The 18,366-nt window shown below is 40.2% G+C and overlaps 1 pseudogene; it reads right to left on the bottom strand.

The window, feature by feature from the left end:
* LOC101688236 overlaps positions 1-18,366 on the bottom strand; it is a 32,624-nt pseudogene that overhangs the window by 11,798 nt on the left and 2,460 nt on the right.

Below are 18,366 nucleotides of genomic sequence, written 5' to 3'. Positions count from 1 at the left end.
TAAAATACATCTCACTGAGAATGCCATCACAGGAGATTACTGACCACTCATGAAATCTTGCTTTCATTCCAAGTTCAATCCTTTTTCTAATTTCAAAATGGGTTTTGGAAAAATCTTGTTGTTAATGAAATGCAATATTTCATAAACTGTGCTTTGAATGGATGATTTTTTTAAATAATAATAAAGGGTTTAGATATTTGGCAAATAAAAATTTAGGATAAACAGTTTAATTTTAATATCAGATGAACAATGATATGTGTCATGCAATATATAGGACATACCTATAATAAAAAATCCATTGTTTATATACAATTCAAATTTAAATGGTGGGTCTCTATTTTATCTAGCTATACTCCTTTAATATGAAGTTACAGAAAGTTAAGAAGTCACAAAACTCCCAGTACTATGTCAGCCTGTCTTTAAATATAGATATAGCTGTAGACAGAGATACAGATACAGATAGAAATTCTATGCAAATTCTTCCTTTCTTATGCCATAAAATTATAATATTCCCAGACATCCTTTCTTCTTGATAAATAAAAAAGAATAATGATACCGAAATATTATTCAGTTTAAGCCAGGACCATACTTTCTTGATTTGCGGATGGTCTGTATTCTGGGAAGCCGTGCCCCAGTATTCTAATTATTTGTCATAAAGGTCATTCCACTGTGTTAACATTCACACTGAAGCATGACCCTAAATAATCACAGGGCAATTTCTTCCAAATAGATTCTCTTTCTGTACATCCTATCCTAAATTCATGTAGCTCTTTTTGGACTAATTAGTCTAATGAGATATTCAACATAGGGATCCAAGTAGTTTTCATAACCACATTCTAATTTAATGATGGAGAAGATGATGCCTCACTTAATCGTCTAATCACAAGGAAAATGACATAAACAGTTTACCCTCTTTCATTCCCCATACACGTCTAGGAGCTCAGTAGACCCTGAAATGCCCAGGACTAGACTGAATTTCTTCTACTGGTAGTTATAAACACATGTTTGAAGCCAAAAGGTAAGTCACCAAGAACATAAAGTAAGAAAACAGATGCCATAAGAATTGATCCACTCTCTTAATAAGTGAAGTAGCAGACATGGATAAAATTTACATGACATCAATATAAATAAACAGGAAAAAATAGTCTAATAAAAGATTCTAAAACAAAAGGACAAGAGAACATAGCTCAGGAAGGGGCAGCTAAATAGTTTCACTGCAGAAACCAAACATTTCAGAAGGGCATACTTTCTACTTCCAAGAGAAAGCAAAATTTTTATTGAAAATGATCTATGAAATATTAAATTGTTAGAGCACAGACTCAAGGAAATATGGCTAAGGGACAGACACAAATTAAAGGTGAGTCAGATGAAATAAAAAATGGTTTGTACTTAATAGAAGAAAAAGTTTGATCCTAGAAATTGAGCCAGCATTAGAATAGTAATGAACAGAAGAAACACTGCAGAAAATTGAATTAGGGTAGTAGATGACAAGCTGGAAAAACTTCCTGGTTTTCAAGACCAGAAACAGAGTTAAACGTTATCTGAAAGAAAATGTGGGTATAACTGACATGACATTGCCTCTAAGTTGTGTTACTTGAAAAACATAGAGTAGCATCAAAACGCATATTTGCCATATGGAAAGCAGCATTATTTTTTTTATTTTTTTATTTTTTAAGCAAAAACTATACGTAAAAGAATTCAACATCTAGATTCCATCAGGTGAAAATTTAACTCTTAAAAGCAAAGGAAAGAATCTCACAGACATGAAATGAAAAAAATTAATGAGTCAGAAAGAAAACTTCGATTTAACTAAAATTTCTTCTCCCCAACATCAGATATCCTTCCAGAATCATGAATAGAAAAGTTTATGACTTACAATTCTATATTCAGAAATTCATTCAATAAAAATTTTTTTGAGGGCCAATGTTGTACCAAAAATTGAGCTAAAGTAATTGCAATCATGTCTAGAGGCGAGAGGAAGGCTGAAAAACAAACTTTTCACATTCCTTTGTCAGTGGCCTCCAGAAGCACCGTAGGCTACCCTGCACTAAACCGTGCCAAGGAACCCCAAGAAGAGAAGGTACAAGAGCACCCTAACTAGAAAAGAATGAACCAGACACATGTCATATTGCTCCTTGTCACTGGGGCAGAGGCTGTTTTCAGTTGTTTGTAAACTTTCCACTATCAGTGCGGTGGGTACAGGACGGTGAGAATGCGCTGTTCTTGGACTTGCTCTGGGAGGGGACGGACTTTGCATACCGGCCATTGGTCAGCACCCCTCTACAAACCTGAGCCAAAGCCTCACCTGACTGTCACCATCTAAATCACAGACACAACCATAAACAGGTTCGGCGAAGTCTTGCCATTAAGTTCAACGACAAAAGGATTGATGAGTAGCAAAAATACCATGACAACTTACATTTTTCTGAATAATTTTTAACAGTTATAAAATTATGCAAATATCGTTACTACATTGACATGTCATATATCTATATGTATATTTAAATCTAGTCAGCAAACAGTGTCAGCATTAGTGTCGGGTGTACCATAAAGGGATCCAGCACTCTCCTGCGTCGTCCGGTGCTCCTCACAAGGGCACTCTCGGGCACGTCCCCTGCGTCCCTCATGCGCTCCATCCTCCTCCCCTCTGGGGACCATCAGTTTGCTCTCCACAGTGAAGAGCCTGTTTCTTGGTTTGTGTCTCTTTGTTTCCGTTGCTTTTTTTCTTCCTTAAATTCCACATATGAGTGAAATCATACGGTGTTTGTCTTTCTCTGGCTGACTTCACTCAGCACTACACTCTTTAGTTCCAGCTACGGCATTGCAAATAGCAAGATTTCATTCTTTTTATGGCTGAATAATATCCCGCTGTGCGTGTGCATTGGTGTGCACGTGTGCGTATGCACGTGCCTTTGTGTGAATGTTTGTTCTAATTCTCTGAAAAATACTGCTGGTATTTTGATGGGGTTAAATGAGTAGATTGCTTTGGGTCCTATAGACAGTTTAACAGTATTTGTTCCTCCGATCCATGAGCAGCATGGAATGTCTTTCCAATTTTTTGTGTCGACTTCCATCTCTTTCCTATGGCTTTACTGAGATCATTCATCAACAGGTAAGATACAATATCCAAAATAAGAATACTCATCTAAGATTTCAGTATCATTACTAAAAACTGGTACTAGTAACAATTTCCTTGTATTTAATGAGAGTGTCAGTAGAGTTTGTTTTATTTCTGATACTGACATTACCAAACACAGTCTCAAAAATGTTTTCGAAATTGGTAAGTATAACTGAAGTTCGTATAAAAAATAGTGGGCTCGTCTGCTCAGGCTACGAGAACAAAGTACTGTACACAGGGTGGCTTCAATCACAAAAATTCATCTTCTTGTGGCTCTGAAGACTAGAAAATCCAACATCAGGGTTCTGCCAACTCAGTTTCGGGGGAGGACGCCCTCTTGGCTTACAGAGGCTGCCTTCCCTCTGTGTCCTGACATGGCCGCTCAGTGCAGACTCAGAGAGAAACTGTGCATTCCACAGTGTGTCTTCTTACAGGGACACTAAACCTTTCAGATCAGGGCCCTACCCTTTTAACCTCATTTAACCTCAATTATTTCCTTACTCCAAATACAGCCACACTGGCATGGGGGGAGTGGGTTAGGGCTTCAACCTGTGAATTTGAGACACAAAACTCAGCCCACTACCAACGGAATATATAGCCTTTATATTATAGGCAGAGGAAATGCACAGTGATGAGATATGACAAAAGGAACGAAGGAGAGAATAACAAAGTCCCGAATGATGACAGAAGTAAAACAAGACTATCAGGCTAAGACTATGGACAAAACAGGAAAAACTTCTCTTTCAAGAGGAAGACTCTCAGATTGAATTACTTACTTTCTACAATAAGTGAATACCACCACCAGAACGAAACACATGACAAAAGCTAACACAAAACATCCATAAGTTATGTTAAGTCATGATAACTTCAAGAAGAGAAGGATTACCGTGTTAAGAAGAACAAGACAGAATTTAAAGTCAAAATAAAATTAAAGGGGGATTTCCTATGAGAGGGTATAATCCACCATGACGATGGAACAGAAACAGGGATCCTCCAAGAATACACCGTAGAGATAAATAACACAAATACTGGCTTTTTCACAAAAGGAGAAACTGATAGGTGTAAAGGGAAACAGCATGCATTCTTTCACGCAGCTGCATTTAGAGCAAGAAAATACAGAAAATCTGTGCTGAATGCGTTTGCATAATATCAGATTATCTGCCATAACAAATAGAAAGATTGTTTATTTGCAGCATTCAAGAAAGACAAATGGAAATGTATTTGAACTAAGAAGAGAGCTCAGTGGGATACACAGGTTGCAAAATATTATTTTAAAAAATCAATAACTTCCCTTTACACCAGAAATAATAATCAGGAAAACATATTGAAAAACATCCTTTTCACAAAAAAAATAACGGACAAATACTGCCAAGAAAATCAGCTTTAAAATACATGCTTGATTGTATCAAGAAAACTAGAGAACCATAGACAAGGGCCTAGAAGATGGTTTAAATAAATGAAGAATCAATCCCTACGAGGCAAGAAATCAATAGGATAAATCTGTCAATTCTTCCCAAATTAATTTATAAATTTTAAGTTATTGCTCTTACAGAATTGAATTGGATTGATAAGGCTGTCAAAACAAAATACCATACACTGAGGGGCTTACACTGCAGAAATCTGTTTTCTCATACTTGTAAAGGATGGACATCCAAAGTACCGGTATCGGCGGGTATGGCTGGTCCTGAGGTCATCTTCTTGGCTTGCGAATAGCTGTGGTCCCACTGTATCCTCTCCTGGTCCTTCCTCCGAGCTTTCTGTGTCCTAATCTTTTCTTCTCCTCAGGAAGACAGAAGCCAGACAGGATGAGGCCCACCGCAGTGACCTCACTTAACCTCATGTACCTCCTGAAGGGTCTATCTCCATGTGGAGTTACTGGGGGTGAGGGCTTCAGCACAGGAATTTGAGGGGAACATTTTCAGCCCATAGCAAGAGCACAGCAGGGGCCTCATGCGTCACCAGTCCCCATGTCCTGTGCCTGCTTCCTGTGCCACTCCTGTGAACATGGCACCAGATTCTGCTCCAACAGGAAATGGGAGGAAGTGCTGTGCTCCGCATCCCAATGGCCCCGGGTCTCTGTCCCCACCCAGTCTACTGTGACGCGGGAGGACTTTGGTTTATATGACAGCATCATAAAAGGAAAACGGCCAGGAGCTCTGACTAAGGAGGTGGAGAGCCCTGCACCCACCTGTCTGCTCAGGCTGTGCAAAAACAGGAAACAAACCAGCCCTTCTGCGAGGTCAGCGGGGTTTCCTCTTGCATGCCAGCGAGCCTGAAGACTAATACTGGATGGCGTGCTCATAGGGCGCCATGGACTCTGGAGCACTGTCCTCACTTGAGAACTCAAACGCTGTCATTCTTAGTTGTATCTGCCATTGAGCATTTCAGTATTACACTGAAAAGGGGTATTAATCTAACCGTAGTTAAAATATTAAACCCTCTAATCTTATTACTTACAAAAAAAAACAACGCTATAGACTAAATTCTTATATTAAAACCTAACTCCCAGTGTGCGTTTATCAGAAGTGGGGGCCTCTGGGCGAGGATCAGATCACTGGGTGCAGTCTTCAAGAGTGGGGTTAGTGTGCACAGAAGGGACCCCCAGAGAGCTCGCTCACCCCTCCTGCCATGGGAAGACACAGCGAGAAGATGGCCTCCAGTGAAATGAGACGAAGAAAGGAACAGGCCTTGGGCTTGGACTTCCCAGTCTCCAGAACTGTGAGAAATAAATGTCTCTTGTAGAAGCCACCTAGTCTAGGGTGCTTTTATCACGGCAGACAGATAGGAGCAGACAAACACAACCTACTTGATGCGACGATCAATGTTATTGCAGACGACAGCCCCTCTGAAGGCCTTTGGGGAGGAGGGATTCTAGAGACTCCCCAGTGATACCATGAAAGGACACTATGTCTGCCCTGCATGTACAAAGAAGCCTTTAAATACAGTCCAAAGTGTAAAGTGATATCAAAATGCATTAGTCCTGACATGCGGCCACAGGTCCCCCAACAAAACCCTCTACTGATGAGGAAATCATGACCGGATACAAAAATCACCACCTTGCAAAACTCCAGGCCACCGCAGGTAGAGGAGCTCAGCAGTGCTACAATGGACATATGGTAGAGCCCATTATTCTGCCAACTTCTGCTCTAATTCAATCTAAAATTATCCTCCAACGGAAAAGCAAAGGACTTGAAAACTTTTTCAGTGCTTTTAAAGGTAGACATCCAAGGACACAGAGACCCCTGAGCAGACACGCAGACTCCCAGCCAAGCTATGGCACGCACCGTGTGTCTAGAGGAGAAGCGCTTTCCACAAGCATAATGGTGAGAAAGTTTACAGTGCCTGTTGATGAAAGCACCTCCTTTAATTAGTATTGACGAAGGTTAAAATTTAGCCCTTGAACACGAGCATAGGCAAAAACAGGAAAATTTTTGGAAGAAGTCATGAAAATTCTTATAAAAAGCAAGAACCCTTCCAAAACAGATGGGCATAAGGCAAGAACAGTGCGGTAAGCAAAGATTGGGCCAAAAAATACGCACCAAAAAAAAAAAAAAAAAGATTTCTTCTTGATGCAGTTAGTTGAGATTTTTATAGTTGCTCTAATAAGACTGTAATGGAAATGATGTACCATACCCATCCATGCACACAGGCACACACAAGGTGACCATTTCCTGAACAGCATGATGTTTTCATCCACTTGGTATAACTTCAGATATCCCGCTTCTCTCCCAAACATGTCACACCTGGAGTGTGTTTTAACTAGTCGCAGCTCTGGCCGGTAGTGTAGCTCTAAACCTCACACATCCTTGAAACCTTAGCAGCTCGAAAATATTTACAAAATGTCACTTGAACACTCAATATCTCAAAGATGAGTAATGTGCTCCTGAAATTATCCTACAGATGTAAGCTGCAGATGATCTGACAGTGCTTTGTCATTGGCAAGGAGATGGTGTATGCTTTTGATTTCCTTTATGAATTCATCACCTAATATGGAAACAACATGCCTGAAATTAATATTAGGAAGAGCAATAGACTGAAATCATTCACACTAACCAAAGGAGTTTTCTGAAACTCTCACTAGAACTCGTATTTGTTTCTAGTAAGACATAGCATTCCTATCTTATTTTGTCCACCCCAACAATCAGAAAAAAAAATATAGCAAAGTCAAGATAAAACCCTGTACCTTAAGGTCCACATGGAGCTGGCATGACTAGTAGACAGGTGGGCAGCAATCTCATGCCATGAGCAGAGAGAAGCAGCTTGAGGTTGAAGACCACTCACTGCCAGAGTGCAGGGGTTCGTTCAGACAATAGGACTGTCACTCTGTCCAAGAGACCTAATGCAGAAAAATCTGAAACAAAGAGCAATTAGGAAACAATCAAAACAGCTGCCTTCTCTCTACCATCAGGAAGGGGTTAAAGTACAACACCAGTGGTGCACTGAGAACTAAGTGAAGGGACAGGACCACAGTGGAGAGGAGCCGGTCATTCCTGCAATGACTGTGGGGACAGGAGACAGACTGGGTACCCTGAGCAGTGAGCGGGGTCAGATTACACTTGTGACAGAAAAACAGTGCAAGTATGTATCAAAGAGTCAACAGTGCCAGCAGATGCCAACAGAGTCAACAGCTCCCCAATATGGGGAGCGAGAGCTGGAGAAGAAGGAAGCCGTGGCGTTCCATAAGGCCTGCCAGGATCCCGAGGACAGCTGCTGCGAGCTCATGGAAAGCACCAGCTGGCCGAGCCCAGAACTGATGGGAACTCAGGTGGAGTTCACTGGGGGCAGTGATGGAAACCAGGGGTCTCTCTCTCATTGTCTTGGGCCATTAATTTCATCATCCACATCTTGTAGACAAGAAAACATGAATTTCACTTAGAGAAATAAACGACTGAACTGTGTCTTTGGTGCACTGATGTTTGTTCTTCATGGTGATCCCAGTGAGTGAGTGGGTGTGCCCTCTGGGGAAGGGGGAGTAGAGAGCCTACCCCAGGCCACGTGCCCCTTCCTCCATGCGGCCCCTTCCCACCCAGTCAGTGCGCTTAACATCCACAGGTGAGGAAGCCTCCATAAGGAAGGAGAGAAGGACTCATGAGTTGCATGAACTCACATTACTAGCATGATAGAAAAGTCGACTCAACAGTCCTTCTGAACCCTTGGAAATAATCATTTATGATTGAAGACTGGCATAGGTGAAAATAATTACAGATAAAGGCTTATGATTAAAATTTGTGGGTAAAAATAATTTAAAAGTAAGCTGTATACTTTAAAAGTATATTAGAGAATTATGTTTAGAGAAAAGGAATCCATAGAAACAGGCAAGTACAGGCTGCCAAATTATAAGATAGTTATGAGGATTAATTAGACTGTATTAGTAAGCTTTCCTGCAGAGAGAAACCTTTGAGATCTCTGCCCCTATCCCAGGACCGCACCTCTCATGACTGGAGGTAAACACAGCTACACACTGGAAGGCCCTGGAAATGCTGGTCGGACACGATGCATCCCATGACCACTCCTACTCTGTGGGTCCAAGCGAGTCTCCATGGGCAATTCTCAAGTCTACAGGAAGCCCAAGAGGAATAAAAATTAAATGCCCCTTCAAGGGAAAGGGGACATGAGAAAAAGTGAAAATAATAATGAAGCCCATTAAAAAAATTATCTGTAAAATCTAGGAAACACAGATAATAAAAACTATTCCTTACCAGACAGTATAATAGTGTCTAAAAGATACAAGGCAGCACTGCTGATTAGATAAACAGATCAGTGAAACAAGATGGAAAACCCTACATCAGATGCACATAGAGAATTGTAGTGAATAATGAGGACATTTCACATCAGCAGGGAAAAAATGTCAATAATGTGAAGACAACAAGAGAGACATTTGTGGGAAAATGTCCATCTCCAACTGACCTCCAAGAAATAGCCAGTGGGACAGATTTTTAAACTTGAGAAATGAGACAAAAAGTACTTTTGGGGGGAAATAAAGTTGTTCATATTCTTGGAGAGCAACCATTTCTGATTAAGGCATACAATTCAGATATTATCAAAGTAAAAATTGACAAATCTAACTACAAAAATAATTTCTGCATGATTTAAAAAACTCAGGTAGAAAGATAAGAAACAAATAAGGAAAAGTATTTCCAACATTACCATAAAGGAAAGGTTAGTCTTCTTAGTTTATAATGATCTAAGCATTGGTAAGAAAAAACCCAAAAGAAATTGGACAAAAATGTAAAGCTGAGAAGACATTTTACAGAGAAAGAAATTCAAATATACCTTAAATACAAGGTAATAATTCTCAACAATAAAATCACAGTGATTCCAATGAGATAGGCTTCACCTGTCTTCCTGCAAATTTCAAATAAATGAGAGCATTCTGTATTGACAGAAACAGGAGCTAATAGGTGTGTTCATGTATTGCTCCAGGAAGGGCAAGTAAGTTCAACCTAGAGTACTGGCAGTGTTTATCAACATTTACAATTCAAATATCCTGTAACTAACAATTCTACTGTTCGCCATGGTGAATAGAGAGACTCACACATGTATGAAACAATCAATGTATGTACAAAGAGAGTTACTCTATCTTTCCCCATTAGCACCTCAGGGCAAAGGGTTATCCCTACTATCCATTCATGACACGCTTTCATCACTGGTCCATAAGTGACCCTTTAATTATTGCTTTTTCACATAATGTAAAACATATTTACAAATACTCCATTTTGGGCGCCTAAGTGGCTCAGCTGGTTAAGGGTCCAACTCCTGATTTTGGCTCAGGGCCCTGCATCAGCCTCCACACTGGGCATGGAACCTGCTTGGGATTCCCTCTCTCCCTCTCCTTCTGCCCCTCACCCCTGCTCATGTGCACACTCTCTCTCTAAAACAAAACAAACCCCACCAAACAAAACAAACAAAATAAAATAAAGGCTATGACCTTGAAGAGGATATGCCACCCCTTCCCACACCCCAGTTAAGCATTGTCCTGAAACCAATTCATTGTTACTTTATTTTTCGGAGAGTTTAACTGCATCTGTACACATTCCTGAAAAGTACTATACAAATGTAACACATATATATCATATAACATACAGATGTGTGTTATATGTATCATATCATATATATCATATATGTAGGTGGTTTGGACTTTGACCATATATATATGTACTGGGACTCATTTTTCCACTTAATTTTTTTACTAAAAATCATCCATGGAGTTCAATGCCCCTGTAGTCAGTTTGAGATATGACCTGATAATATTCCATTATAAAACATACAATTTATTCATTCATTTTCCTGTGGATGCACAATTGGGTTGTTGCCAGGTGTTTGTTTTTATAAACAGTGTTGCTACAAATACTCTTGTTCATATCTCTTGAAGAACATGTTTAAGGTCTTCACTTTGGTGGGATTGCTGGGACATGAGATCAGTCAATATTTAACTTGAGGAATTAACACTAATGTGTTTTCTAAAGAAGCTAGGACAACTGAGATGATCACCAGTAATGTCTAATAGATTCCACGGATTCATACCTGTTACAAAACTTGATAGTGTCGAGTTTTTCATTTTAGAGAATTTTTCATTTTTGGACATAAAATTGTAACTCACTCTTTAATTGTATTCTCCTGATTACTAATGATATTGAAAATCATTTTATATTTTAGTGGACAAAATATGTTTTGTTCAATCAAATGCTTGTTTATCTTTTGCCAAGTTTTTTTTTCTTATGAAATTATTTTTCTTATTGTTTTGTAAAAATTCTGCATATATTCTTGATAGGTCTTTTCAATTGTGTTTGTGAAAATCTTGTGTTTTGTACTCATTTATATCTTTTTATTTTTTATATCTTTTTACTTTAAAATATCTGTTGATGAACAAGAGAGCTTACTGTCATAGTCATTTACCATTTTTTCTTTCATAATCAAAGCACTTTGTATCTTATTTAAGCAACTTGTTCATTCCAAGGTCCAAAGACTTTCACCTATAATTTGAAAATGTATTTGTATCTAAGATTATATTCATTTGTATCCAAGATCTATAAAGAATTTATATAACTCAACACCCCCCCCAATATAATCAAGTCAAGAAAAGGGCAGAAGATATGAACAGACATTTCTCCAAAGAAAACATACAAATAACCAACAGATACATGAAAAAATGCACCACATCACTTGGCATCAGGGAAATGCAAATTAAAACCACAATGAGATATTATCTCACACTGGTCAGAATGGCTAAAATGAGTAAGACAGGAAACAACAAATGTTGGTGAGAATGTGGAGAAAGGGGAACCCTCTTACACTCTTGGTTGGTGCAGCCACTGTGTAAAACAGTGTGGAGGTTCCTCAAGATGTTAATAATAGAGCTACCCTACAAGCCAGAAATTGCACTACTGGGTATTTATCCCAAAGATACAGACAGAGTGATCCAAAGGGGCACAAGCACCTCAATGTTCATAGCAGCAATGTCCACAATAGCTAAACTGTGGAAAGAGCCAAGATGACCATCAACAGATGAATGGATGAAGATGTGGTCCAGATAGATGATGGGCTGTTACTCAGCCATCAGAAAGGACGAAATCTTACCACTTATATCAATATGGATGGAACTGGACAGTATTACGCTGAATGAAAAAAGCCAGTCAGAGAGAGACAATTATCATATGGTTTTAATCATATACGAAATATAAGAAACAGCACAGAAGATCACAGAGGATGGGAGGAATCAGAGAGGGAGACAAACCATTTAGAGACCCTTAACTCTAGGAAACAAACTGAGGGTTGCTGGGGAGGGGAGGAGGGTGAGGAGAAATGGTAACTGGGTGATGATGGGCATTAAGGAGGGCACATGATATGATGAGCACCGGGTGCTACACGCAACTGATGAATCACTGACCTCTACATCTGAAACTAATGATGTTGGCTAATTGAATTTAAATAAAAACATAATAAAGAGTTTGTTTTTTGTTTAATTCCTTAATTCTTCTGCAGTTAACTCATTAATATATGAGATGGTAATTCAATGTCATTGTCAGAAATATAGCTATTCTCCAGTTCTATGAAGCCCACCACCTCTCCTGACTGATCAGATACATGGCATGTGTTGGTCTTCTACAAAAACGCTAGTTTATTGGCCAATTGTCTGATCCTGAGCCAATATCACACATTCATAATAACGTCTATTAAGACAAGTCTCTTCTTTCTGCCCTTTTTCTTCACAAGTGCCCTACCATCATCTACCATATCTTTGCTCCATATAAATGTAGAATCATCTTGTTGAGTTCCATGGAGGAGGGGGTGGGGTGGGCGGAGCCCATAACATTTTGATTGGATTTGCATTGCATCTGTACATCTATTTGAGAAGAATTAAAATTTGTACATTTTTTAAACAATTTTATTTATTTGTCAGAAAGCAAGCAAGCATTAGCAAGGGGAGCAGCAGGAAGAGGGAAGCAGACTCACTGTAGGGCAGGGAACCCAATGCAAGACTCAATCCCAGGACCCTGGGATCATGACCTGAGCCAAAGGCAGATGCTTAACTGATGGAACCACCCAGGCATCCCTAATTTTCACAACATTAAGTCTTATGTATTCACAGGACAAAGAATTAGGTTTACAATATATAAAGAATCACTACAAATTGATTCACCTGTGTATTACTTTAGATCTCTGTAAAATTTTAGGACTTTTACATAGACATTTTACACATCTACTGTCTAGTTTTATTCCTACATACATGATATCATCAGATGCTATTATAAATTCCCTTGTCTAATTGTATGATTAAATGTTTACTGTGCTTATATTTCTAATCATTATTCCATAGGTTTTTGGGGATTTCCTACATCAACCATCAGAAGTGGGAACCTGGGGGATGGGGGCTAAATCTGGGAAGAGAAAGCTCCTTCAGTGTAAGAAATTCTAGGGGAGGGATTCAGATGCTGGCCGTCAGCAGACAGCACGCCCAGGAGTTGGCACCTGGAGGTATAAGCACCTAAACTCCCGAAAGTGGGTGAGGCTTGGGGTAGCCGCATGCGTTTCTTAGTACCCTCCCTGCCCTGACGCTATTCCCCACTGCGGACCAGACACTACACAGCGATGCTGCATCCCCTGAGCAATTCCAGAGGCCCAGCCATCCAAGACTTATGCGGGGATATGGCCACCAGCTCCTAGGACCCTCCTCAAGGTGCCTCTGTGGCTCCTGCAAAACTCAGGTGGCTCATGACAGATGAAGGCTGACAGCTATAAATGTAAGCCGGTAGAGCCCATGGCAGCGACTGCGCCACACTTGGGATCATCACCACAGGAGATCGACACAGACTCTGGCACTTGATGTGACAGCTGATAATTTAGTGAAAACCTTCTCAGTAGGAAGAAAACAAAGCAGTTTATCTTCACATAATGGGGAGGGCAAATTCACTGTTTTGCACTCCATCTATGCCAACTCTTACTCTCTCTTATAATATAGTTCACAGGGGCCTCATTTATCTTCACATGCTTTTGAACATCACTTTGATCCAGTATTGATTAAATCATTATGCCTGAACCTGGAGAACAACAAGTAGTAAGTACCCTGGTGCCAGAGGGTCCCATTAAGATACAGGGACTTAATCTATTAAAAGAGCTTCAGGGGTCCGGTGCTCTAGGACATATCATAATACTCCCTCAAAGATACAGGGCAAGTCCTTCTATCTCCCAAAGTTTACTACTCAAAAAGAATAGCATTTGGTGGGCCTCTCTGGGTTTTCTCTAATAGACTTTATTTTTAGAGCAGTTTTAGGTTTACAAAAAAATTACATGAAGGATAGAGAGTTCTTATCTGTAAGGTGAGAGCCCACTCTCATCTCCCCCACAATTTCTTCTATTATTAATGCCTTGCATTAGTGGCATTCACTTGTTACAACTGATAAACCAATATTTATATATTATTAATAACTGAAGTCCATAGATAAAACTAGGGTTCACTCTTGACATTGTACATTCTATGTGTTCTGACAGGTGCAAAGTAACTTGTAACTACCATTTCAGTACCATTAAGAATAGTGTCACTGCCCTAAAAATCCCTGTATGCACCTATTCATCCCCTTTTTCCTCCCCTGGCAATTACGGATTTTTTTATTATTAATTATTTTTATTCACATATAATGTATTATTGTATTATTTGCCCCAGGGGCACAGGTCTGTGAATCGCCAGACTTACACACTTCACAGCACTCGCCATAGCACATACGCTCCCCAGTATCCATAACCCAAGCCCCCTTTCCACACATACACCCCCCCTTTTTTTTTTTTTACCATGTACATAGTTTTGCCTTTTGTCACGAAGTTGGAATTACACAGTATGAAGCCTTTTCACATTGGCTTCTTTCACTTAGTAATATGCATTTAAAGCTCCTCTGTGTCTTTTCGTGGCTTGATAGCTTTTTTTTTTTTTTTTAAGCACTGAATAATATCTCATTTTCTGGATGGACGAGAGTTTGTTTATCTTAGTATCCTAAGCTTGACAACTCATTTAGTTTTATTGCTGAATAACATTCCATTGTATGAATGCACATTCAGAAGTGTCCTACATATTCCTGACCATTTTTTTCTTTCTTCTTTTTAAAATATTTTATTTATTTATTTGACAGAAGGAGTGAGATAGCAAGAGCAGAAATACCAGCAGGGGGAGTGGGATTCGGAGAGGGAGGAGCAGGCTTCCCACCAGGCAGGGAGACAAATGTGGGGCTCGATCCCAGGACCCTGGGATCATGACCCGAGCTGAAGGCAGAGGCTTAACAACTGAGCCACCCAGGCACTCTAGTTTTTCTTCTATCTAAATTTTATAATTGTCTTGTTCATTTCCATTTTAAAAAGCAGATATTTTTATGAATTTTCATCCCTACATCAACTCAAGAAAAACTGAGTAACATTTTGCTTGATTCCAATTTGGGGCAATTATGAAAAAAAAAAAAAAAAAACCCTGCTAAAAGCACCTGTGTGCAGGTTTTGCGGGGATGTAGGTTTTCAACTAATTTGGGTAAATACTAAAAACACAACTGCCTCTTTGGATTTTGTAGGCAACAGGCATGACACTTGGAAATCCAACCTGACCCATTTATTGAGGGAACACAGAAAGCTCCATGTTTAAGTTCAGCCAAAGCCAGAGAGAGTTTCTGTAGGTTCAGACTCTGTGCAAGCTCCATGGCCTTAGAGCCCTGTAGATCAGTGGTGTTAAAAATACTGTCTGGCATCTCTGGCAATCCCTGAAAGGAGACTTAACACATAGAACCTGATACCCAGACTACAAGACCAGGTGACAACATATCTGCAGCTGTCCATTAGAAGCCGATATGACCAGTGCCACTGAGGCACTGGCTCTTACTGGCCCGTCAACCATCCACTGTGAGATGAGTAGCAAATTTTGAGCAGAGTCTTTGCAGATCCAGAGGTATGAGAAAATTAAATGCACGAAATAATGACATGTTCCTGTCAATTCACATGTGGAAGGGTTCTTTAGAACAACTGATGAAAGAAGAAAGAATGTGTGCCTAGTTCCTACATGGGTCAGTGCATCCTGTGGTTACTATCAGAAAATGAGAAACTGTCGCATTACAGCCACTTCCAGAAGTGGCCTTAAAGGGCAATAGTGAAAATGATGCTTTTAGTGGATTGAGCAGGAAGTGGTGAACTTGGAGATCTACTTTAAATGGAGAAAGAACTGGCTGAGGTATATACTCCAAGGCAGAGGTTACCCAGCGTTTTGTTCAGGAGCAAAACAGAAAAAACAACAGGGAGACTGAACACCTGAAAGTATGGGAGAGAGATTACTGAACCTATAGGACAGGCATAGAATAGGCAGATCCTTGACACTCGTGTTCATGACCACCATGGAGCTTTCCCTACAAACATGGCCATGAACTGCTCTGAGATGCGCTTGAAGAACTCCTGGATGGCTGTGCTATTTCCAATGAAGGTGGGAAGGATGACTTCTGTCACAGGTATAAATCTCCCTTCCTAGTGTCATAGGGCTGAGGCAATGTGTCCATGAACTTAGTCACCTTTAGTGGTAGATAAAGAACCTATTCATGAGACCGAGACACAAGCTCCTTTTGATAACAGCTAACATAGGGACAAACACTACAGAATATCTAATCCACTATCAGCAATGACAAACAATGAGTCCTTAAAAAGGCACCCCGCTCTGAGGAATCAGTGTGTACTTGGCTTCTATGCCTACCATGCCCTAACAAGTGCCACACTCTGAGGACTCCCATGATGCTTTCTCTATTAACATTATATCCCAAACAGTATTATCTCAGACCAAAGAACCCACTGTGCAGTAAAACAGTGAAAGAAAAACTGTAACCTATTCTATGTCCCAACCTAAGTTTCTGATAAAGGCCAAGATAAGATGCCACCCATATTACCAAGAGCTAGAATAAATGAGCCATATAATCAAGAAGTGGAAGAGGCAGTTCAAGATGGCAGCATGGGAAGATCCTAAACTCACATTTTCCCATGGACACAACTCTACAGCTACATATGGGTCTGAAAAAGATCCAAAAACAAGCAGAACAGCTTCTCTACAACAACTGATAAAAGGGTCACATCAGGGTAAACAGGAGATACAGAGATAGAGTCTCACCAACACCCCACCCCCAGCAAGGCAAGCCTCACTAGGGAGCAATTTCACAATCTGGAGATTCTCCCTAAGAAATGAGGGGTTTGTGCCTCACATCAAGTACCCCAACCCTAGAGACCTGCACCAGAGACACAAGCCCCCAAAACATCTGGCTTTGAAAACCAACCTGGCTTACATTCAGGAGACCCCAAGGACCTAGGGAACTGAGATTCTACTTTGAAAGGGCACACACAGACTCACTAATGCCAGGACACAGCACAAAGGAATTTGGAAAAGCACATGAACCATATGCAAAAAAAGATTCATTTGCTGATCTTAAAGCATGCTCTGGAGAGGCAAGGGATTATTAGGACTCCCTCCAGGAATGGAGGTACTGGTAGGCACCAATTCTGTGCTCTCCATCTATCTTGCCAGCACTAGCACTGGCATGCTCCACTGGTGTGTCCTGGCCCTATACTCCCCTCCCGCCTTACTAAAACCAGTGGATACATGTAGTCCACACAGGAGATACCCCTTAGGCATTGGATCTGGTGAACTGGGGACTTGTACTTCAGTGTCCCATGGGACTGAAACAATAAAAGAGACATTTCCTGGCAGACTACCACCTCCCAGGGCATGAAGAAGAAGGAGGAGGAAAAGGAGAAGAAGGAGAAACTATGATTTATTTACTTATCCTATAACTTCAGCAATGGGGGGCAGGCTTTAGAATGACCACACATCTAGAGGCTATGGAGGTGCTCTAAGGGATGTAGGCCAGGTACGCCATCTTTGCATCCCGCCTTTGCTTTGCTACATCTTGTGGGTACCTCCCAGAAAAGAGTTTATATACTAGAGCCCTGATTTTCCCAACTGTCACTCGGGGCACACATTCAGACTGCCCAGTCTAGAGGATAGCAGGGTTTATAAATGTGGCCCCAAAGGACTGTACAGTGTGTACTCTTGAGATACTTCCCCTTGGAGTACAGACCGATCTTGGCAAACAAAACAATTGGAACTTAAAAATAGTAAATCAGGCAGTTTAGATAATCACAAAGACTCAAAAGACAACCAAAAATTTGTGTAAGGTTGAATGATAAGGCTAACCTCCTACACATGGACACTACTTCAAGATACATGAGGACACTCCTTCAAGACTGGGAGAGGTAGATGTTTTGCCTAATGCATACAAACAAACACAGAGTCAAGCAAAATGAGGAAATAGGGGATATTTTCCAAACAAAGGGATACAACAATACCTCAGGAAAAGACCTTAATGAAGTAGAGATAAGTAACTTACCAGATAAAGAGTTCAAAGTCATGGTCATAAAGATGCTCACCAAAATTGGAAGAATGAATGAATGCAATGAGAACTTCAACAAATAGACAGAAAATAGAAGAAAGTACTTAACAAAAGTCATAGAACTAAAGAATACAATAGCCAAATTTAAAAATACACTATAGGGCTCAATAGCAGGCTGCATTTTAAAAATACACTACATGGGTTCAACAGCAGACTACATGAAGTAGAAGAACAAATCAGAGCCGGAAGACAGCAGTGGAACTCACCCAAACAGGGCAGGGAAAAAAATTTTTTTAAAGAATTAAAAAAAAAAATAAAGATAGCGTAAAAGTCCTATAGGACAACATCAAATGA

This window comes from Mustela putorius, unplaced genomic scaffold (assembly GCF_011764305.1).
Source record: "Mustela putorius furo isolate JIRA1106 unplaced genomic scaffold, ASM1176430v1.1 tig00000905_pilon_pilon_pilon, whole genome shotgun sequence".
Lineage (NCBI taxonomy): Eukaryota > Metazoa > Chordata > Mammalia > Carnivora > Mustelidae > Mustela > Mustela putorius.
Note: the sequence above shows the minus strand (reverse complement) of the source record. Positions and strands in the feature narration are given on the sequence as shown.